Source organism: Lithobates pipiens, unplaced genomic scaffold, assembly GCF_037356315.1.
Source record: "Lithobates pipiens isolate NorthernLeopardFrog02 unplaced genomic scaffold, aLitPip1_a1.2 Scaffold_28, whole genome shotgun sequence".
Taxonomy (NCBI): domain Eukaryota; kingdom Metazoa; phylum Chordata; class Amphibia; order Anura; family Ranidae; genus Lithobates; species Lithobates pipiens.
The window spans coordinates 124,184,499-124,207,746 of NW_027507789.1; the positions used below are offsets into that span (position 1 = coordinate 124,184,499).

The following is a 23,248-nucleotide window of genomic DNA, read 5'->3' on the forward strand; positions in this document are numbered from 1 at the left end:
AACTACAACATACATATGGAGGAGTGGTGTCACCCCTGTCTGAAACTAAATGTGTCAGTGAACCCACATCCCTAATATCATAGAAAAAATGTATTTAACTCAAAAAGAGTGTATATCCTCTAATGGTAATTTAAATAGGGCTACTGCAAATAAATAATAGTGTAGAAGTAGAAAAAAATGGTTTATATTAAAATTGATATTTCTTTAGAAAAATATAAAATCAGTGACTATGACATAAACCAACATCTCATGATTTCTCCAGAGCCTCTCCCATCCTCTGGAACCCACTACCTGAACCTGTCCGACTATCTCTTGCTACCTTACCTGAAAACTCATCTCGTCAAGGAAGCTTATCACATCTCCAACTAATCTTTTACCACTTCCATCAACTCATTCCCCACAGCTACAACCTTTTGTACCACCTGCCCCACCCTATTAAATTTAAGCTCTTCTGAGCAGGGCCCTCTTAATCCTCTTGTCTTTTAGTGTATTATAACTGTATTGTCTTCCTTTTATATTGTATTGCGCTGCATAAACCTTTGGCGCTATATAAATCCTGTATAAAAATTATAATCCATGGGAAGCCATTTTAACCATTTTTTACTACCACTGTTATCCCTTTTTATATGTAGAGATTTGTAGCGCATAGCTGTCAAATTGTTCTTTTAATTAAAGTTACAATCAAGATTTTTATATTCTTCATGTGTGAGGATGAGAGCGCGCTTTGTCACTGCTGATCAGGATGAGGCTTGGGCCACGCTGTGTCATGTTTGTGACAAAACACTTTGGATGATGGTCCTGAAACTACTGCACATTGCATTTTTACAACCATATGTTACTAGCCTTTTTCTCATTCAAAATTTTTATTTGTAATAATAACAATTACAATATATCTGAAAATATTTTTGGAATATTATTCTATAATACAGAAATATTATGCTATAATACAGAGAATACAGGTTAATGTAAGGGCCGGTTCACACAGCGAGGCGATACGAGGCGACACGGCTCGCCTCGCCTCGCTCCCGCAAGTCGCCCCCGTTCTGTACAATGGAACCGTTCTGAGAGGAGCGACTCGAGTCGCTCCGACTCAGAAAAAAGGTTCCTGTACTACTTCTGGGCGACTTCGGGGGCGACTTGCATTGACTTCTATACAGAAGTCCTCTGCAAGTCGCCGCTGAGGTCCCCGCAGGTCACGGCGAGGCAAGTCGGAGACGCCTCGCCGCGCCTCGCTGTGTGAACCGGCCCTTACTCTGGATTTATGACTGTTAAAAAAAGGATTAATTTTGGGGAAGTCTATTATGATCAGGCTATTGTAATAATATTATGTTTGGTTGAAAATATGAAAAGCTCAATAATGTAATATTTACATAGATATATTTAATGCTATATTTTGCGACTATTGATATTAATGATAACTTCCATTAAGTAAAATTACCTGTTGGTAACAAATAATATATATAAAGGATTAAATAAAAAAACAAAAAAAAGTTACTAGCCTTTTATGGAACTTTAATTCCCTACTCAGTGCTTTTACAAGAAACCCACTATACAGTGTTACACTATGGAGGTTATTTACTGAAGGAAAATCCACTTTGCACTGAAAGTGCACTTCAAAGTAAAATCCCTGTGGATCCGAGGGGGACATGCAAGGAAAATAAAAAACAGCATTTTAGCTTGCACATGATTGGATGATAAAGTCAGCAGAGCTTCCACTCATTTCAGATCTACCCCAATGCCGCGTATACACAATCTAACTTTCCGGCAGATTTGGTCCGGCGGACTGGAATCCTTTTTTTTCCCCCAAAAGTCCAAAGGACCTAGAAATAAAACATGTTTCAAATCTATCCGACGGACTCAAATCCAACGGACTAAAAATCGGGAAAACCGTTCATCTGTGTGCTAGTCCAACGGACCAAATACAACTCAAGAGCAGCTATTGGGTACTGGCTATTGAACTTCCTTGTTTAGTCACGTTTACGTTATCACGTTCAAAACGAACGGACTTTCGAACAGACTTAGTCCGGTTGTGTGTGGCCAAGTCTGTTCCGTTCAGAAAGTCAGTCGGACCTCCGCCGAAAGTCCGTTGGGAAGACCGTCGGACCTAGTCCATTGAAAAGTCCAGTCATGTGTAGTGGCATTAGATTTATAGGGACTGCACTTCCAAGTGCACTTTCAGTGTCTTTTGTAAATAACCCCCAATGTGTGGTTTTTATGTTTTTACACCCGTTTCCATAGATCACCAAGTTCGCCTTTGATGTGGATCACTGCACCTTATGGAGCTCATCTTTTGACGCTGGATCCTCTCTGATGATACCGGAAGTGGCCCATTCGCAGGTCATCAACTTCGCATGCTGAATCCTGTTGCGCTTATTCCGGTTATTCGGTTATATGTTTATTCCTCATGAATCATGTATCTGACTCCTATGCTATACAGTATACAAGTCCACCAAGTCTGTTAAGCATGCCACCTGATGAAACAAAAAAAACGCCCAGAAAACGCTGCATGGAAATGCGCAAAATGCCCAAAAACGCTATGCTCAGGTGTGAATGGGGCCTTAGTTTGATTTCACCAGGAGGAGTGTGAGAGATTTTTCCCTACTGTTTTCAGTATAAATAAATAAATGTCTAATAAATCTTTATATAATTGGAAATAAAATAAAAACTATGTTAAAATAAAACAAAATTAGATTATTAAAACCAATTACAGTGTTGTGAAATGTTATTGTGTGCAAATCTGGATTCATTTAATTATATTTCAAATTTACAGAAGGCTGGAGATTTATTTATTTATGAATTTACATATAACATATACAGTGTTCTATTTTCTTTGTATAATACATTTTCCGCACTCCCCCTGATTTACTTTCGTCAGCAAAATGGCAGCCTCTAGCAAGAAGAAACAGGCGCAATTCTGGAGGCAATTTACAGCACACGCTAATTTTGGTAGCATAATTATTAATGTGGAGTCCAGCGCCACCACCCCTGCCCCCAACCATGCATGATAAATGATTTTACTTTTTTTTTTACAAATAAATATGTGAAAAGTGTGGCGTGCATTTGTATTCAGCCCCCTTTACTCTGATACCGCTAACTCAAATCTAGTGGAGCCAATTGCCTACAGAAGTCACCTAATTAGTAAATAGAGTCCACCTGTGTGTAATTTAATCTCAGTATAAATACAGCTGTTATGTGAAGCCCTCAGAGGTTTGTTAGACAACCTTAGTGAACAAACAGCATCAGGAAGACCAAGGAACACACCAGACAGGCCAAGAATAAAGTTGAACATCTCACTGAACACTGTTCAATCCATCATCTGAGAATAGAAAGAGTATGGCACAACTGCAAACCTACCAAGACATGACCATCCACCTAAACTGACAGGCTGGGCAAGGAGACTATTAATCAGACAAGCAGCCAGGAGGCCTATGGTAATTCTGGAGGAGCTGCAGAGATATACAGCTCAGGTAGGAGAATCTCTTCACAGGACAGTCGTGCAAATCTGGCATTTATGGAAGAGTGGCAAGAAGGAAGCCAATGTTGAAAGAAAGCCATAAGAAGTCCTGTTTGTAGTTTGTGAGAAGGTGAGGGACTCAGCAAACATGTGAAATTAGGTGTTCTGGTCAGATGAGACTAATATTGAACTTTTTGGCCTAAAAGGAAAACGCTATATGTGAAAACCAACACTGCCCATGACCCTGAACACACCATCCAAACCGTGAAACATGGTGTGCATGGTGGTGGCAGCATCATGTTGCAGGAATGCTTTTCTTCAGCAGAGACAGGGAAGGTGGTCAAAGTTGATGAGAAGATGGATGGATCCAAATACAGGGCAATCTTAGAAGAAAACCTGTTATGCCCCGTACACACGACCAGACTTTTCAACATCAAAAGTCTGACGGAATGATTCCGGCAGACTATTCGAACGTGTGTGGGCTGCAGCGGACTTTTGATTTGCAAAAGTCTGACAGACTTTAGAAATGGAACATGTTTCAAATTTTTCCGACAGAACTCTGCCGGAACCAGAAATCCGCTCGTGTGTGTGCTAGTCTGACGGACTAAAACCGACGCTAGGGCAGCTATTGGCTACTGGCTATGAACTTCCTTATTCTAGTCCAGTCATACGTCATCACGTTCGAATCCGTCGGACTTTGGTGTGATTGTGTGTGGCCAAGTCCGTTCATTCGGAAAGTCTGTCAGAACCCTGTCAGAACTCCGTCGAAAGTCTGTCAGACTTAGGCCGCGTACACACGGGCGGATTGTCTGTCCAACTTAGTCCGCTGAATCGTGTTTCAGCGGACAATCCGCTCGTGTGTGGGCTTCAGCGGACTTTTTCAGCGGACTGTCTGACGAACAAAGTCTTACGGAATTTCCGTAATTTTGTCCGTTCAAACTTGGTTTTGTCCGTCCAAACTTGGTTTCAGCGGACAGTCCGCTCGTGTGTTGGCAAGTTGGACGGACTAAGTATGGCGCATGCTCAGAAAGGATTTACACGGCCGAAGGTTGCATTGCAGTGTATAGGACGTCGTTTTTCTAGTCCCGTCGTACGTGCTGTACACGTCATCACGCACGCTTTCAGCGGACTGTCTGCTCATCGTGTGTGGTCAAGTCCGTTCATTCAAATTTTGAACGGACTGTCTGTCGGATTGTCTGACGAACTTAGTTGGGCAGACAATCCGCCCGTGTGTACGCGGCCTTAGTCCCTCGAAAAGTCTGGTCATGTGTACGCGGCATTAGAGTCTACAAAAGACTTGAGACTGGGGCGGAGGTTCACCTTCCAGCAAGATAACAACCCTAAACATAAAGCCAGAGCTACAATAGAAAGGTTTAGATTAAAGCATATGCATGTGTTAGAATGGCCCAGTCAAAGTCCAGACCTAAATCCAATTTAGAATCTGTGGCAAGACTCGCAAATTGTTGTTCACAGATTCTCTCCATCCAATCTGACAAAGCTTGAGATAATTTGCAAAGAATGGGCAAAAGTGTCACTCTCTGGATGTGCAAAACTGGAAGAGACATCTTCAAAAAGACTTGCAGCTGTAATTGCAGTGAAAGGTGGTTGTACAAAGTATTGACTCAGGGGGTCTGAATACAAATGCACGCCACACTTTTCACATATTTATTTGTAAAAAATGTTGAAAATCATGTATCGCTTTCCACCCACTTCACAATGTGCCACTTTGTGTTGGTCTATCACATAAAATCGAAATAAAATACATTTATGTTTTTGGTTGTAACATTACAAATGTGGAAAATTTCAAGGGGTATGAATATTTTTTCAAGGCACTGCATGTTCCTTGCTAAAGAAAATTATTTTTTTATTAAGTATTGCTATGTGTAAAGTTCCACTTTTTGTCTTTATTCTTGTATTTCACTTTATTTTGTTGTTGATTTGAGGTCAATGGCCACTTTCCATAATTCCATCCACAGCAAACTTATTTTGCTGGCATCTCTTAAAAAAAATAGGCTTTAGCTTCAAGGGATTTGGGGTTTTCATTTATTTGGGGGGTATAATGGTCTTTATTTTATGTTGTTATGGCCGTGATATTAGATAAACTGTTTTTTTGTTTTTTTTGCTGCAAGGCTTACCTTTGAAAAAGATGGACTTTTGTTTTAGGGGTGGAGTTTTTATTTTATTTTATACTGAAAAAAAAAATGAAAAAAGTTTACCTAAAGCAATATTACACTATGTCAGTCACATTCATTTCAACACCCCCCTCCCCCCCCCATTTCCAATAGATAAATAATATTTTGAAAATATTTTGGCATACACCAGTTATTCATATTATCCCTGATTAAAGTCCTGCTGCTGGCCAATTTTATCCTGCTGTATCCTCTGTAGTATTTTAATTCTTGAAGTAGAACCCCAGTCTGTGTTCTTTGTCTCTATTAAATTTGGGTTTAGCCTTGCACAAGACAATTGTCCTGCTTCTGGCTAATTTACTCTGCTGTCTCATCTATGGTCTCCTAATTCTTGTAGTAAAAAACTTGTATACTTAGTCCCTAGTACAATTTGGCCTTATGTACTAGAAAAAAACTGTCCTCTTAATGGTCAATTTTACACTGCTGTGTCATTTACAGCCTCTCCTCTGCCAAGCCTCACCTTGAAACAACAATAATGTGACCATTGTTGCAGAGGTTACATTATCAAAGCAAATTCCAACAGCTACTGATCTTTAGTCTGTTTTGAAAGTCTCCGGCAGCTTGGCCTTTTTCTTAGTACATAAACATCAGTGACACATATGTGCGATGTGTGGGCATTAAAGCCTACCCTTTTGCTGCTGCACATATGTGTTGGCCAGTTGTAAATGGGTTCATTTTTGTAGTAAAACACCTGTATGTACTTTTTTTGTTTTTTCTCTAGTGTGTTTTGGCCAATTCTCCCTCTTTAAAAATGTCCTGCTGCTGGCCAATTTTACACTGCTGTATGATCTGCTGTCTCTTAATTCTTAATGAGAGCTTGATAGAAATTGTCAGGACAGTTTTGCATCAGCGAGAGCAGGGACAGTCACAGGGAAGTAATGGCTAATCTCTTTATTTCCATAAAAACTGATCTATTACTGTTAGATGAAAAAGCATGCATTACTGCTAAAGATCCCTGAAAAAAAAAGGGTTTTAAACTGAAATGAATCAGAATGGTTTGCTGCTGCTATATGTAAGCTACGTTAATTGTAAAAGGAAAAAAAAAATCACATTTATGGCATTCCCAGGCATGTTATTTAAAGTGGTTGTAAACCTGTCAGGGCCTGGATCTGAACTGACAAAATCTGTTGTGCCTGGAGATGTATCCTCTTGCTGAACTACCTGGGAGGCTGGACAGCTCTCAGGACAATTCCTTTAATGATCCTGCCTTGAACCTGGTTTGCCTGGAGCCTTTAAACCTTTGCTCCTCCCAAAAATTTTCTATTTAAGCCATGACTTGGACTTCCTGTTTGCCAGATTATTATGCTCTCTCCAGCCTATGTCTCGCTCTTGTCACTCTTGCTGCCATCTGTCTCTTCACTACCACTCATACCACTTGATTTCAACCTGCAACCACTTGTTTCTGACCTTTGACTTGTCTACTGACTATGCTTTCTGCTTATCCCTTCCTGCTATATCTTCTACTGGACCTCAACTTGCTCACCTTCCAGTTGGGCGATCCCGAGGACCGCGGCCTGGTACTAACACACAGCAAAACCCATCTCCACTATCAGGAGCTCTGTTGAATACCGGTTAGTACTTAGACTCTGCACCTCAGGGGAGTCTGTCATCTCTAGAGTGAACTACTCCTGTACTTATTCAGCCGGTCGGTAGGTGCCTCACTACTGCTATAGCTACTGCCACTGCTATAGCCGCTGGTCTCTGAGCCTGACCCCAGATCGTGACAAAACCCTTACATACAGTATCTCACATTTTTGTAAATATTTTATTATATCTTTTCATATAACAACACTGAAGAAATTACACTTTGTTACAATGTAAAGTAGTAAGTGTACAGCTTGTATAACAGAGTGAATTTGCTGTCCCCTCAAAATAACTCAACACACAGCTATTAATATCTAAACCCCTGGCAACAAAAGTGAGTATATCCCTAAGTGAAAATGTTCAAATTGGGCACAATTAGCCATTTTTCCTCCCCGGTGTCATGTAACCCTTTAGTGTTACAAGGTCTTAGGTGTGAATGGGGAGCAGGTGTGTTAAATTTGGTGTTATCACTCTCTCCTACTGGTCACTGTAAGTTCAACATGGCACCTCATGGCAAAGATCCCTCAGAGGATCTGAAAAAAAGAATTTGTTGCTCTAAATAAAGATGGCCTAGGCTATAAGAAGATTGCCAAGACCTTGAGACTGAGCTGCAGCACGGTGACCAACACCATACAACCGCCTCTCCATGGTCGACCAAAGAAGTTGAGTGCACGTGCTCAGCGTCATATCCAGAAGTTTCCTTTGGAAAATAGACGTATGATTGCTGCAGTGATTGAAGGGGTGGGGGGGTCAGCATGTCAGTGCTCAGACCATATGTCTCACACTGACTCAAATTGGTCTGCATGGCTGTCATCCCAGAAGGAAACCTCTTCTAAAGATGATGCACAAGAAAGCCCGCAAACAATTTGCTGAAGACAAGCAGACTAAGGACATGGATTACTGGAATCATTTCCTGTGGTCTGATGAGACCAAGATAAACTTATTTGGTTCAGATGGTGTCAAGCGTGTGTGGGGGCAACCAGGTGAGGAGGACAAAGACAAGTGTGTCTTGCCTACAGTCAAGCATGGTGGTGGGAGTGTCATGGTCTGGGGCTGCAGAAATGCTACCAACACTGGGAAGCTACAGTTCATTGTGGGAACCATGAATGCCAACATATACTGTGACATACTGAAGTAAAGCATGATCCCCTCCCTTCAGAGACTGGGCAGCAGGGGAGTATTCCAACATGATAACAAGCCCAAACACACCTCCAAGGTGACCACTGCCTTGCTAAAGAAGCTGAGGATAAAGGTGATGGACTGGTCAAGCATGTCTCCAGACATAAACCCTATTGAGCATCTGTGGGGCATCCTCAAATGGAAGGTAGAGGAGCACAAAGTCTCTAACATCCACCAGCTCCATGATGTTGTCATGGAGGAGTGGAAGAGGACTCCAGTGGCAACCTGTGAAGCTCTGGTGAACTCCATACCCAAGAGGGTTAAGCCAGTGATGGAAAATAATGGTGGCCACACAAAATATTCACACTTTGGGCCCAATTTGGACATTTTCATTTAGGGGTGTACTCACTTTTGTTGCCAGAGGTTTAGACATTAATGGCTGTGTGTTGAGTTATTTTGAGGGGACAGCAAATTTTCACAAGCTGTACACTTAATACTTCACATTGTAGCAAAGTGTAATTTCTTCAGTGTTATCACATGAAAAGATATAATAAAATATTTACAAAAATGTCAGGGGTGTACTCAATTTTGTGAGCTAATGTACCTGGTACCTAAGGAGCAGAAGCCATCTCATCCTTAACAACCGATGAGTCATCAGCTGTCAGCTGGAGTTCCCCGCTGACAAGTGAATGTAAAAAAAAGAATTGTCGGCAAAAAAAATAAAAAATAAAAGGGGGAAAAAAAACTGTACTCCGAGTCTGGTATGGATTTGGAGGGGAAGCCCATGCCAATTTATTATTTTTTTAAATGATGTGAGGTTCCCCCCCCCCAAAATCCATACCATGTGGTGCGAGTCCATTGAAGTCTATTACATGCAAAATGTAATCTGCTGCGGGAAAAAAAGTCCCCGACCATTTTCAATGAACAGAGCAAAATGCCATAAAACACATAAATGTGAACTACATCCATAAGAAGCTATATTAAGTGAACTGTAGTGGCGGTTTCTGCAAAATGCACCAAAAAATGCATATGTGTGAACATAGGGTAATGATCTTAATTGAAAAAAGTACACACTACAGAGGGATATTTTTTTTTTATATATATTTCATATCATAGGTTTACAACTATTTTAAAGGTATTTTCTGCGTGCCCTTGAAGCCACATAAAAAGACACTTTCGATGTTTGGTCTTTTTAAAAACTTTTTGGGAATAATACATGTCTCGAACCCAGGCAAATTTGCCCATCCTTATAACGCCCCTGCTCTAGAGCTGCATGATAAGAATCGCAATCTCGAAAGAAGTAAGTCATTTGTATTTTATTTGAAGTTTCAGCAATAAAAAGAGGCCAACGACTAAAGACTCCCCCTAAGGCCGCATACACACGGGCGGACTGTTCGCCCAACTTTGTTCGTCAAACAATCCGACAAACAGTCCGCTCAAAATTTGCATGAACGGACTTGACCACACACGATGAACGAACAGTCCGCTGAAAGCGTGCGCGATGACGTGAACGGCACGTACGACGGGACGAGAAAAACGACGTCTAATACACTGCAATGCAACCTTCGCCGTGTAAATCCTTTCTGAGCATGCGCGAAACTTAGTTTGTCGAACAAGCCTACACACGAGGGGACTGTCCGCTGAAACCAAGTTTCAGCGGACTGTCTTACGGAAATTCCGAAAAACTTTGTTCGTCAGACTGTCCGCTGAAACTGTCCGCTGAAGCCCACACACGAGCGGACTGTCTGCTGAAACACTGTTCAGCAGACAAAGTTGGGCGAACAGTCCGCCCGTGTGTACGCGGCCTTACATATACATACAAAAATATTTAACCATTATACTGAGGATGTACATTTCATGTACATTATAGAAATAGTTGTCAATAGTACTGTCTTAATTAATGAATAAAACAGGTAACGCTTTACAGTACATATATCTGCACATATATTTTTTTTTTGTAAAAAACTTATAATGTATTTAAAATAAAAAGACATCATATATATGAGAAAGGAATTGGAATAAAATAAAATTGAAAAAGTGCATGTTGCAATAGCGCTATACAATTGCTCTCTCTTGTTCTATATATTTTCAGATTTATGTCCGCCACTCAGTGGACTTGTGGGAGAGCTGCAACACCCTGAGCGGATCCACTACACCTAGACTGTTTACTGTTGTAATAGGAATAGTGGGGACAGCGCTAGACTTTTTTTTGTTTGTGTATCATGTTTATGAATGCATTGGCATATGGGGGGCAACATTAGAACCCATCGCAGCTCCGATGAGCTGTAAATAGTATTTTTATTTAAAAAGAAAAAAGTTTTCTTCCAAAACGATCGATAATAATTATATCAGGCTTGATAGTGATATCAGGCTGCGCAGACAAGGAGGGGAGAATATCAAGTTCTTCCCGACTTAGATTGCTAGGTATATGGTTCAGTTTAGTACCATCACGTAAAAAGGAGCCCATTTCCTCTTCAACTTCAACAAAGTAGGAGGGGTAAACTGACTCTTGTTTCTTAATCCCCTAGTGTGAACGGATAAAGGCAACATATTAGAATTATATTTGGCAGGTTTAGAGGAATAGTATGCCTTTAAACGGATTTGTCTAAAAAGCGATATAAATCTTGCTTTAACATATACGTATCCATTTTAGCTTTAGGACAAAAGTTTAAACCTTTATTCAACACTAACAATTCCATATCAGATAACATAACTGAAAATTTTTGTGTACCACATTAGAAGTTAAGTCCTCTGACGATTCCTGGTCCTGGTTGCAATTCCCCTGTGACTTGTTTTTCTGCTCTTCTCACCTCCTCTTCTTCTTGGACAGGATGAGTAGAGGGATGTTCTAAAAAAGTTCCACACTGTGCATTGGTAGAGGAGCCTGTGGATGCCATGGAAGATGTAAAAGTAGATGCTTGTTGGTTGCGTCTGATATTTCTGAAAGGTCTGTTACAAAAACGATTGGATTCTGTCCAGTTGTAGACTCTATTATTGGCATAATCATCATAGTCTCTCTCAAGTTTGGACCGTTTACATGCTTCAATATTCTTTTTGTATGTCACAAGTTTCTCATGACAGGAATTCTTCATTTTCAATGTTTCTTCTTAACCTATTGATTCATTCAATTGTGTCTCCAACTCCACTATCTGTTGTGACAGGAGATTCGTTCGGTTTGGAGAAATTGAACTGTCATTAAATCGAATGAACATTTATTAATAATGCGAGTAAACTTAGCTTTGAAGTACTCATTCTGTGCAAACAAGGTCGGCAGGTCGGCACAATCCGTACTCGTAATCCGCAAGGGAATAGTTGTTGTTTGTAGTACTCGGCCAGTGTGACCTTGTGCAGTTCCATAGAGACACGTTTCTGTGTCTTCCTGCCTGTTTTTTTTTTTTTTTTCTTCTGTATGTGTAGCTGCTGACTTCAGTTCCCACCTGCTGCCTGTCAGACCTGTATCACATATTCAAGAAGTTCAGAGCACTGCTCTCAGCTCTGTGCTACAGGTCTGATAGACAGCTATATCTATCATACAGTATAAGTATATGTACTGTATATACAGTATATATATATATATATATATATATATATATATACCGTATTTATTGGCGTATAACACACACTTTTTCCCCCTTAAAATCAGGGGAAAATCGCGGGTGAGTGTTATACGCTGATCCTCCACTATTTTGGAGCCTCTGGGCGTGTTTCAGCCGCCTTCGACCCTTCTCGGCGGCTTTCGCCCACCTTCGGCCCCCCACCTTCGACCCTTCTCAGCGGCTTTCGCCCGCCTTCGGCCCTTCCCGGCGGCTTTTGCCCGCCTTCGGCCCTTCTCGGCGGCTTTTGCCCGCCTTCGGCCCTTCTCGGTGGCCGAAAACCGCCGAGAATGGCCGAGAGCGGCCGAAAGCCGACAAAAAGGGCCGAAGGTGGCCGAAAGGCGACAAGAAGGGCCGAAGGTGGCCGAAAGCCGAGGAGAAGGGCCGAAGGTGGCCAAAAGCCAATGAGAATGGCCAAAGGCAGCCGAGAACTACCGGGCGCCGCCGAGATACACAGGGCATCTCGGCGGTGCCATTTTTAAAAATAAAAGCTGAAAGTAAAACTGACAAGGCTGAAAATGACACTGACAGGGGGACAATGATGGACAAGGCTGCATGACAAGGCTGCAATGATGGACAAGGCTGAATGACAAGGCTGCAATGATGGACAGGCTGCATGACAAGGCTACAATGATAGACAGGCTGCATGACAAGGCTGCAATGATAGACAGGCTGCATGACCAGGCTGCAATGATGGACAAGGCTGCATATGACACTGACAAGGCTTCAGATGGACACTGATAAGGCTGCATTGATGGGCATTTAAATGTAAGGTTTTTTTTCCTTAATCTTCCCTCGTAAAAAAATGTTTCCTTAAAATTCCCTCCTAAACTTGGGGTGCGTATTATACGCCGGCGCATGTTATACGCTGATAAATACGGTACATTGTTTATGTAGCACTACCCCCAAAGGAGCCTCTTGATTACATTTGGTGCTCTGCCTCTCAACCCAAAGAACTCAGCCTCTCTGGCACACCTGGCAGTAACGTTGCAACATTGCAAGTGCAACAGTAAATAGACACATTATAGTGAACATTTTCTCTAGCAATGAAACAAACAGTAACAATATAATCAAATAATAGATAAATATATCCTGAATAGATCAACTGTGTGATATTGACTGAAGATTAAGAGCAATGAAATTCAATGATATTGAATTTTACTTTTGGGGGACTCTTTAAGGCGAATAACCCCGAAAGAAGAAACGACCACAAAAATAAATCAGTATAATATGAATACTTCACAGGATAACCAGCAACTCTACTTGAATTGAGCTCTGTGGGTACAGGCAGGAGAAGGACAGTGGAATGACCACTCCTTTCTATCCCCTGACACCACTTTCCCAATGAACCATAAGAGCACAATATATTTATATTAATGCAAACACTACAACTCTTGAATATTTAAACCCGCTCACTTCATGGATCCTGAGTAGGGATGAGCCGAACACCCCCCCGGTTTGGTTCGCACCACAACATGCAAACAAGCAAAAAATGTGTGCGAACATGCAAACCCTATTAAAGTCTATGGGACACGAAGATGAAAAATCAAAAAAGTGCTAATTTTAAAGGCTTATATGCATGTTATTGCCATAAAAGTATATGGTGACCCAAGTACTGCCCCAGGGGACATGTATTGATGCAAAAAATGTTTTTAAAAGGACCGTTTTTTCAGGAGCAGTGATTTTATTAATACTAAAAGTGAAACAATAAAAATGAAATATTCATTTAAATATCATGCCTGGGGGATCCCCTTAGTCTGCCTGTAAAGTGGGGCATCTATGTGATGTGCTTTACAGTGCCACAGCAAAATGACATTTCTAAAGGAATAAATCTCATTTAAAATTACTCGCGGCTGTAATGTATTGCTGGCTCCCAGAAATATAGATAAAAATCAAGGAGAAAATTTTAAGGGGAACTCCACATCCCCCCAATCATACCAGGCCACTTGCCCTCAATATGGGGACAAGCACCATGATGAGATTGCGTGGTCGCAAAGGTCTTAGACAAGTGTGAGGTTGCTGAGACGATATTGCATTTTGCAAGGGTCTCAAATGAGTGTGAGGCTACTAAGACAATTTTGTATGGCTGCAAGGGTCTAAATGGGTGTCAGGTTGCTGAGACGAGATTGCGTGGTCGCAGAGGTCTTAGACGAGTGTGAAGTTGCTGAGACGATATTGCGTTTTGCAAGGGTCTCAAATGAGTGTCAGGCTGCTGAGACAATATTGCATGTCTGCAAGGGTCTCAATGGGTGTCGGGTTGGCAGAGACAATATTGCGTTTGCAAAGTCACGATGAGTGTGAGTGTCAGGCTGCTAAGATGATTTGTCTGGCTGCAAGGGTCTCAATGAATGTAAGGTTTCTTGGGCGAGACTGCATAATCATAAAGGTCTTGATGAGTGGGAGGTTGCTTGAGACGGTATTGTGTGGTTGCAAGGGTCTCGATGAGTGTCAGACTACTGAGACGGTATCGCGTTTGCAAAGGTCTCAACAAGGGTGTCAGGCTGCTGAGACAATTTTACGTGGTTGCAAGGGTCTCAACAGGTGTCAGGTTGCTGGGCCGAGATTGCGTGGTGACAAAGGGAGTTTTACTTATTTATTTTTTATATGTATTTATTTTATTTTTTTGACAAGTGAGAGATTGCTGAGACGATGTTGTGTTTTGCAAGGGTCTTAACAAGGGTGTCAGGCTGCTGAGATGATTTGCATGGTTGCAAGGGTCTCAACAGGTGTCAGGTTGCTGGGCCGATATTGCGCGGTGGCAATTTTTTTTTTTGACCACTATGGACCGCCTGCCGTTGTTTTACGTTGCTACTTTGAAGAGGAATATAGTTGTTATGGCAGCAGCTAGCTGCCATAACCCTGGTATCCTCTTCTTCAGCGGGATTTCAGATAAAACTGGTCTGGTCTCTGCGGTGGATTTGCCACAAGATCACTCTTATCGGCGGTGGGAGAGGGCCTCCCGCTGCACTCCGGTGCCCTCTGCCACTTACCGGAGCCATTGGTAGCGGTGGAGGCGATCCTTCTTGTTAGGCATGGAGACAAGTGAGGGGAAGATGGCCCCCAGCGGTCTCCATACCACTGCAGGGCAGAAGCGACTTCAAAACGTCACTTCCGCCTATAGCTCTTAAAGGGATATCTTCATTTATTTTTTCAAATGACATTTAATTTTATTTTATTTTTTATTGCATTTTAGTGTAAATATGAGATCTGAGATCTCTTTGACCCCAGATCTCATATTTAAGAGGTCCTGCCATGCCTTTTTTCTATTACAAGGGATGTTTACATTCCTTGTAATAGGAATAAAAGTGACATAATTAATTTTTTTAAAAGAACAGTGTAAAAATCAAAAACTGCTCACGCGCAGAAGCGAACACATACGTGAGTAGCGCCCACATATGCAAACAGTGTTCAAACCACACATGTGAGGTATCGCCGCTTGTTAAAGCGAGAGCAATAATACTAGCCCTCTGTATCTCAAATATGCAACCTGTAGAATGTTTTAAACGTCGTTGTATGGCGATTTATAAGGGTAAAAGTTTGTCGCCGTTCCACGAGCGGGCGCAATTTTTAAGCATGACATGTTGGGTATAAATTTACTCAGCGTAACTTTATCTTTCACAATATAAAAAAAAAAAATTGAGCCAACAATACTGTCTTATTTTTTAATTTAAAAAAGTATATTTTTCTCAAAAAAAGTGCACTTGCGCAAATACGGTGAGACATAAAGTATTACAATGATCGCCATTTTATTCTCTAGGGTGTTAGAACCTCCAAACATTATATTTTTTTCGAAGTCATTTTTTAGCAAAAAAAAAAAGGTTTTTAACTTGTAAACAGCAAATCTCAGAAAGAGGCTCGTTCCTTAAGTGGTTAATGAGTGGCAGGTTGCGGAGACGATATTGCATTTTGCAAGGGTCTCAACAAGAGTGTTAGGCTGCTGAGACAATTTTGCATGGTTACAAGGGTTTCAACAGGGCCGTGGTGGTTAAGGTTTATTATATATTATTATTTTTATTTATTTTTTTTATTTTTTATTTAGTTATTTATTTTTATGAGTGAGGGGTAGCTGAGACAACATTGCGTTTTGCAAGGGTCTCAGAAAGAGTGACAGGCTGCTGAGACAGTTTTGCTTGGCCGCAAGGGTCTCAACGAATGAGAATTGGGTTACTGAGAAAAAATAGAAACACCTGGTTTGTTTGGCGGCTTACCCTACCCTTAAGCGAGCAGTATAAGGGATAAGGACAATGTCCATTTGATTCATAGGTTCCATAGGGGGAACCAACGAAGTAATAGTATGTATGAATGTGAGTTAGGGACCTTAGATTGTAAGGTCCTTGAGGGTAGGGACTTTACAATGTATATGTAAAACGCTGCGTAAATAGACGGCGCTATATAAGTATCTGAAATAATAATAAATGGGAGACAACGAATGGTAACGAATTGATAGGACAGAATGTGGTAACAAATCTTACTTGTGACAGTGGGCTATGCAAGTGGTTCACGGTGGACCATGGCTGGAGTGCAACATATCGGGAAGGTGTGGGGTGATGCCGTGCATGAAGCAAAACAACAAGGTTTGGTGAAGAAAATAGAATGTGGGAAGTGCATACAAACGATTCATACGTTCCACTGTGGGAACCGAACACATGGTACGGTGGCCACGAATTTTGACATGACAAACACGGTAAGGAATCCTACCTGCGACAGCGATTGTGCAACTGGGTTTGCATTGGACTGGAGCAGGTGTGCAACACACCCAATGAGTGTGATGTGGCTCCGTGCATGACACACAGAATAAAACTTTGGTTAGGTAAATAATGAGAGAGGAACCATGTACAAACGATTCATAAGTTCAGCTGTGGGAACTAAAACACATGGAATGGGGGAATCGACTGGCAATGGTAAAAGGTATGCAATGTATCTGATACAAATTGGTTGTAAAGAGAAATGACTCTGATACGAATCAGTTGTAAAATGTATGAAATTAATCCGATACAAATCTGTAGTAAGGAGTATTAAATGAATCTGCTATAAATTGGTTGTAGAATGTATGCCACCCCTTGCTCTGAAACTGAACACCTACCAACCACCCAGCCCCGAAGGCTAATCAAGTGCAGACAAGGCACCAGGTGGGTCTAATTACCACCTCAATCAGCCACAGAACCCAAATACAAACAATACATGGTCATCTTCAAATGGATGAAATGGCAACCCCGTGGACAGTAAATCTTATAACCAGTGAAGCTTATGGTGAGTGATATCGGACAATGACTGACAGCAGCTCAGAGCCTTGGATTTACAAATGAATCGTATGTTGGCAGAAGGAACTTACGAATGTACTATGCCTGTGCCGAATGATGTTGGGACATGAGCGTCAACAACCCGGAGGCAGGTTTTTTTACGAAAGGCATGCAGGATAGGAAGCATAACAAATCGAAGAATGCACATGATACAAAAAGGTTTGAATACTACCTGCGACAGTGAGCGGGAACCATCGAAGACCACGAACGGGGAAGCCAAAATGCACTTGCGATTGAATGCACAGACTCATGAACACGAGATGAGCTGGGAAGAGTCGGCCCAGTAACATGTAGTATCGCGCACTGAGCCGACAAAGAACATGGGTGAGTGGGCTACTTAAATAAATACCCTCTGGGCTCCTCCCATAATTTCAGGCCACCATACTGGCCTACTTATATATCTGTATGTAGCAGAGGCTCCTGGAGTGCACACGCTATGTGTTTTTCAAAGTTTAAGTTATGCCTGAACTGTAGTTTGGTTTGGGTACAATTGTCTAAATTTGACTTCAGCATCAGTCTGACTGGACTGTGAGATGTTCAGCCTGGCCACAGGGGGCACTGTCTCTTCTGGCAGGCATGGAACTATGGTCTGGTTGGGTGCTTAAGTTACTCCCTTTCGGAGTCCACCCAGGGGGAGTGGAGCACTCACTCTGCTTTCTGGGAGAGGGTATTTAAGATGCGGATGTCACGTGGTTCGGGGATCTGGTCCAGAATGTTGTACTGACTTCATGGTCCTGGTCCTCCTGACCAGCCCCCAGGAAGGCTATGGCCTGGGGTGCGGATCGACCCGATTTTGATGTCTTGGGGCTGGCCAGCCCAAGGCAAGGAAACTAAAGAAGGATTCTGAAGTGGTTGGGTGCTGTCTCCGGTTTGGGAGAGACCCAGTGACTTCAAGCATTCCAGGGGAGGACTCTTCAGAAGAAGACCACGTACGGTTGGTTTCTTAGTAACAGCCTGGAAGGGCTGAAGTACCCAAAGAGAAGCCGGTTTTCAAGCTTAAGTTTCTCTATGTGTTCTACAACAACGTCTGTGGCAGAGACATTATCTTGTACGTTCTACAACAATGTCTGTGGCAGAGACTTGTGACTGAGTAAGCACCTTGTTGGCTGCTAGGCCTTGTGAGAGAGGGACTGTCCAACTTGAGTGATCGTCCAGTTCCGAATGGCTATTCTCTGGATGCAGTCAAAGTAAGCAAGTTCTTTATCATTTTGACTTTGACACTAAGAGTACCTGAATTTCCTTCCAACCCTCTGGTCCCAATTTAAGAGACTGTTCATTATCTAAGTTTTGCAAATAAAATCTATTCAAGTGGATCTGTTGTCGGTCTCTCAAGTTACTGGGCCATTTACCACAGGAAACCCCTAGGGCCAGATTAAGAACATCATGGGCCTGGTGCTGAGGATTTTGGTGGGGCCTTTTATAAACAATAAATAAATAAAAATGCAAACTATTTTTTGTTATAACAAATTAAATTAAAGAGAGAGAGGGAGGATGAGAGAGAGAGAGAGAGAAAGGGGATGAAAGCGGTGTGAGGGGTAAGGGAGGGAGGATGAGAGAGAAAGGGGGGATGCGAGAAAGAGGATGCACATGAGCATGTGTGAGAATGACATCAACGCAGCCTGGCCAAGGCAAGTGACCAAAGGCACAGAACCCAGAAGAAAGACCGGGTGAAGATGGAAGTGCCCGGGCCCCACCGGATTGATCACAGCACAGCACTGGAGGGCTCAGTCTGACAATTTAAGTGTACCCTAATGTGCTAATATGCTGGGCATACTTGTACATTATGGCATAACCTACCCCAGGGACTCTAAAAAGTAGTAATGTTAGAAAAGTTTACTACCGCTTTAATATCACAGGAGCCTCTCATGGGGCCCCCTACTGACCCTGTGGCCCTTGGGCATAGTTGTCAACATTTCAAAAATATTTTCAGGGACGCTTTTTTTTTAAAGTGCTATATTTAGAGTAGCTGACATCCCCTATGTTCCACTATACATCACAATAGTAATTACAAAATTAAATAAGTACTAATAATGGGGCAGAACAAATATGAGGACTGTGAGATTTCCTTTAGTTGAACTAACAAAAGTGTGCCCATTCTAGAGCTGGTAACATTGAGGATATTCAGTATAATTTTAAAGAACAGTTTTTGTGGCTAAGAGGCATAGGGGAGGAGTATGGATGGTATAAAAGTGGGAAGTATGTGCAGGTGAGGGGGAAGAATGTGGAGGGTCTAACATTGTGCACTATGTACAGGAGAGGAGTGTGTAGGGTATGGCAGAAGGCACTATGTACAGGAGAGGAGTGTGAAGGGTATGACAGTGGGCAGTATGCACAGCAGAGGAGTGTAGAGGGTATGACATTGGGCACTATGTATAAGAAAAGAGTGTGGAGGGTATGACAGTGGGCACTATGTATAGGAGAGAAGTGTTGGAGGTATGACAGTGGGCACTATGTATAGGAGAGGAGTGTGGAGGGTATGACAGTGAGTAGTATGTACAGGAGAGGAGTGTGGAGGGTATGACGGTGGGCACTATGTACAGGAGAGAAGTGTATGACAGCAGGCACTATGTACAGGAGAGGAGTGTGTAGGATATGACAGTGGGCATTATGTATAGGAGAGAAGTGTGGAGGGTATGACAGTGAGCAGTATGTACAGGAGAGAAGTGTGGGGAGTATGACAGTGGGCACTATGTATAGGAGAGAAGTGTGGAGAGTATGACAGTGAGCACTATGTATAGGAGAGAAGTGTGGAGAGTATTACAGTGGGCACTATTTATAGGAGAGGAGGATGAAGTAATCTGGGAAGGAAAATGTAAAGGTTTGTGGAAGGATGTTTAGGGACTGCGTGGTGGTTAAGCGGGTGTCTGCTAAAACAATATATAATGCTTGTTGAGTAATTTTCTAGCATAAAAAAAATTATGACTTTTACATGTAGGAGAGAAGTCTCAGAATGGGCCTGGGTTGCAAGGGGTTAATTATCATATATAGTCATATACAAATAATTATTATAAGCACTGTGATCTCATCCTCTCAGTCTGCTGCAGAGTGTTCCAGCTTGTATTTAAACTGGTCGCTCTGTATGTAGCTTCTGACAGGCTGCGCAGCCCTGTATCTCCGGAACCATAGATGATAGCAGCCCCATATTTTAACCAGTGCTGGAGTGGGTCTTTAGCTACCTACCCCCCCCCCCCCCCCCAAATGTGAGGTCTCTGTGACTCCTGATCGCCAAGCTACAATCCTAGAAGTGAATCTGTATACTGTAAATAGTATACTGTATATCACTGTTGATTATCTCCCATCATCCCATGGAGTATTATGCAACAATTAGCAACAATTAGCAAAGCACATCACCCTAGAATCAAATCTCGATTATGATAGGTGTGCTAGGAAAACATATAGATTGCCTTTAGCTGCTTGGGCTGAAGCAATGCATTATTAATGAGACCAATGGTTCACCCAGTAACTATGCATTCCAAAGATTGAGCTATTACATAGTTACATAGTAGGTGAGGTTGAAAAAAGACACAAGTCCATCAAGTCCAACCTATGTGTGTGATTATATGTCAGTATTACATTGTGTATCCTTGTATGTTGTGGTCGTTCAGGTGCTTATCTAATCATTTTTTGAAACTATTGATGCTCCCCGCTGAGACCACCGCCAGTGGAAGGGAATTCCACATCCTCGCCGCTCTAAGAGTAAAGAAATCCCTATGCAGTCTAAGGTTAAACCTCTTTTCTTCTTATCTTAATGAGTGTCCACGGGTCACAATAGCCAGATAAAGAGTTTGGAAATGATCTAGTCACACCTTTAAGGTAAACTACTGCAGAGGACCATCAAACAATGGAGAGGGGCTGATAAATTTGAGGACCCAAAGGTGATCAGTGAGCCTACTTTTTCCTTTGTTTTTCAAAGTTATATTGTTTGGCTGTTATGCTATGGAAAGTCAACACAGCAAACAAGTCAGGATGCAAAAATTTATTTCAGGGGCTTTCACTAGTCTCCTCTCCTGGACTTCACAAACCATTACTGAACAGAGAACACCCTTCTTTAGAAAACAATGCATTGGAATGATCTCTGCTGGGATGAACTGGGAAAGCCAAATGCCTGCCATGCTTTTTTTCTACACACCAAAGCATGCTTATTCTGCTAAATTTCTCCTCCAAATCACTGCCAGCTTCCATCCCCATATGTCTGCTGCTTGCCAGACCTGTAGAACAGAGCTAAGGAATAGTTTGAAGAGCATTTCCCTCAGCTCTGTACTACAGATCTGACAGGCAGCGGATGCGGACAGAAGCCAGCAATTGTATTACTCCCATAGCTGAAAAAAACCTGGGAACATCCACTGGGGGCATCACCAGGGACAGTTTTTTTGCCAGGGACAGAACCCTCAAAACAGGGACTATCCCCAGCAAATGGGGATGAATAAATGTACTGTATGTGTTAATAAATGCTAAGGGTGTGAATGGGCCATTAGGGAGAAATCACTTTTAATAGCATTATTTAACCCTTTTGAATGGTCCTTTTATTGCTAGATCTAGGGATCTATTGAATGCTATTTTTCCATTCAACTGTGAGATTCATTTCTTGATGATTTGTCCTAACAATGTCTTTCAATAGCACCAATGAGCGATTTTTGCACTGGGAGCTTTTTTAGTCTCTGAGATAGAAGTTGCTGTATCCCTAGCCTTACATAACCATTTAAAAGAAGGGTAAGGTGATTTTCTGCTCTGTCAGTTCAGTAGTCAATAGTAGTCTTATTTACGCTATCTATAAAATGAGACCACCCGCTGAATATTGCATGGTTAATGACCTGTGAATAATGCTAATATTGCCTGTGTGATTTAAAGACTTGTTCTTTAGTGGATGTACTTCAGACTACTTGTAAGTAGACAGTATGGGTAGATGATTGGATATCATCACAATTATCTTTATACGCGTGTATGTTGCGCTGTTGTATTGATTAGCTTTTCTAAATTATGTTGCTGCCTTAAATCCCAGAATACCTCTATTCAATGTATCTATAACTAAGTATCTTTTCAAAGTTAACTGACTTATTCATTTTTATACATCCAATACTATCAGCTATTGGATATTATGCTGTAGTTGAGACCCTTGGGAGGGGATATTGTATTGATATAGATGTTCTTATGTTTTTTCTATCCCTGGTAAAGGTTTTTTTTTTTTTGGACCCCCGAAATGCATTGTCTGATCTTTGGATTGTCCCACTGACTTTTATTGGAATAAAGTTGTATCTGTACCATTTAGCAGTGGTGTGACACTTTATTTACATTTTTGTTAGATTTTACTTCAAGCCAAGTAGAGGATCCCCTCTGGTGTAGAAGTCCAGGAACCAGATTACTTACATCAACATTAATACTTAGAGATAGAGATAATACTTAGAGATAGAGATAGGATAGAGATAGGATAGAGATAGGATTTTTCCACTTTCCTCAATTATAAGTAATGGAATGATTGAACTCTGGTTAATTATGAATTGTTCTTTAACCACTTAAGGACCGCCTCATGCCGATGTACATCAGCAGAATGGCACAGCTGGGCACAATCACGTAGATGTACGTGATTCTTTAATTTTTTTAATATATTTTTTGGGTATATTTATTAAAGCAAAAAGTAAAAAATAATGCATTTTTTTCAAAATTGCTGCTCTATTTTTGTTTATAGCGAAAAAAAATAAAAACCGCAGCGGTGATCAAATACCACCAAAAGAAAGCTCTATTTGTGGGAAAAAAAGGACGCCAATTTTGTTTGGGAGCCACGTCGCACAACCGCGCAATTGTCAGTTAAAGTGACACAGTGCCGAATCGCAAAAAGGGGCCTGGTCCTTTGGCTGCAAATTGGTCCAGGGCTTAAGTGGTTAAGTAATGTAATGTAACCCCTAACAATAGGTTTCTATTATTTTCTTCCTTTTGGTCTGTTTAACCACTTCAATACCGGGCACTTATACACATTCCTGCCCAGACCAAATTTTCAGATTTCAGCGCTGATGC

At 41.6% G+C, this 23,248-nt stretch overlaps 1 protein-coding gene across 1 annotated transcript in view; it reads left to right on the forward strand.

The window, feature by feature from the left end:
* KCNH4 (potassium voltage-gated channel subfamily H member 4) overlaps positions 1–23,248 on the forward strand; it is a 591,120-nt gene that overhangs the window by 210,244 nt on the left and 357,628 nt on the right. The window lies entirely within an intron of this gene.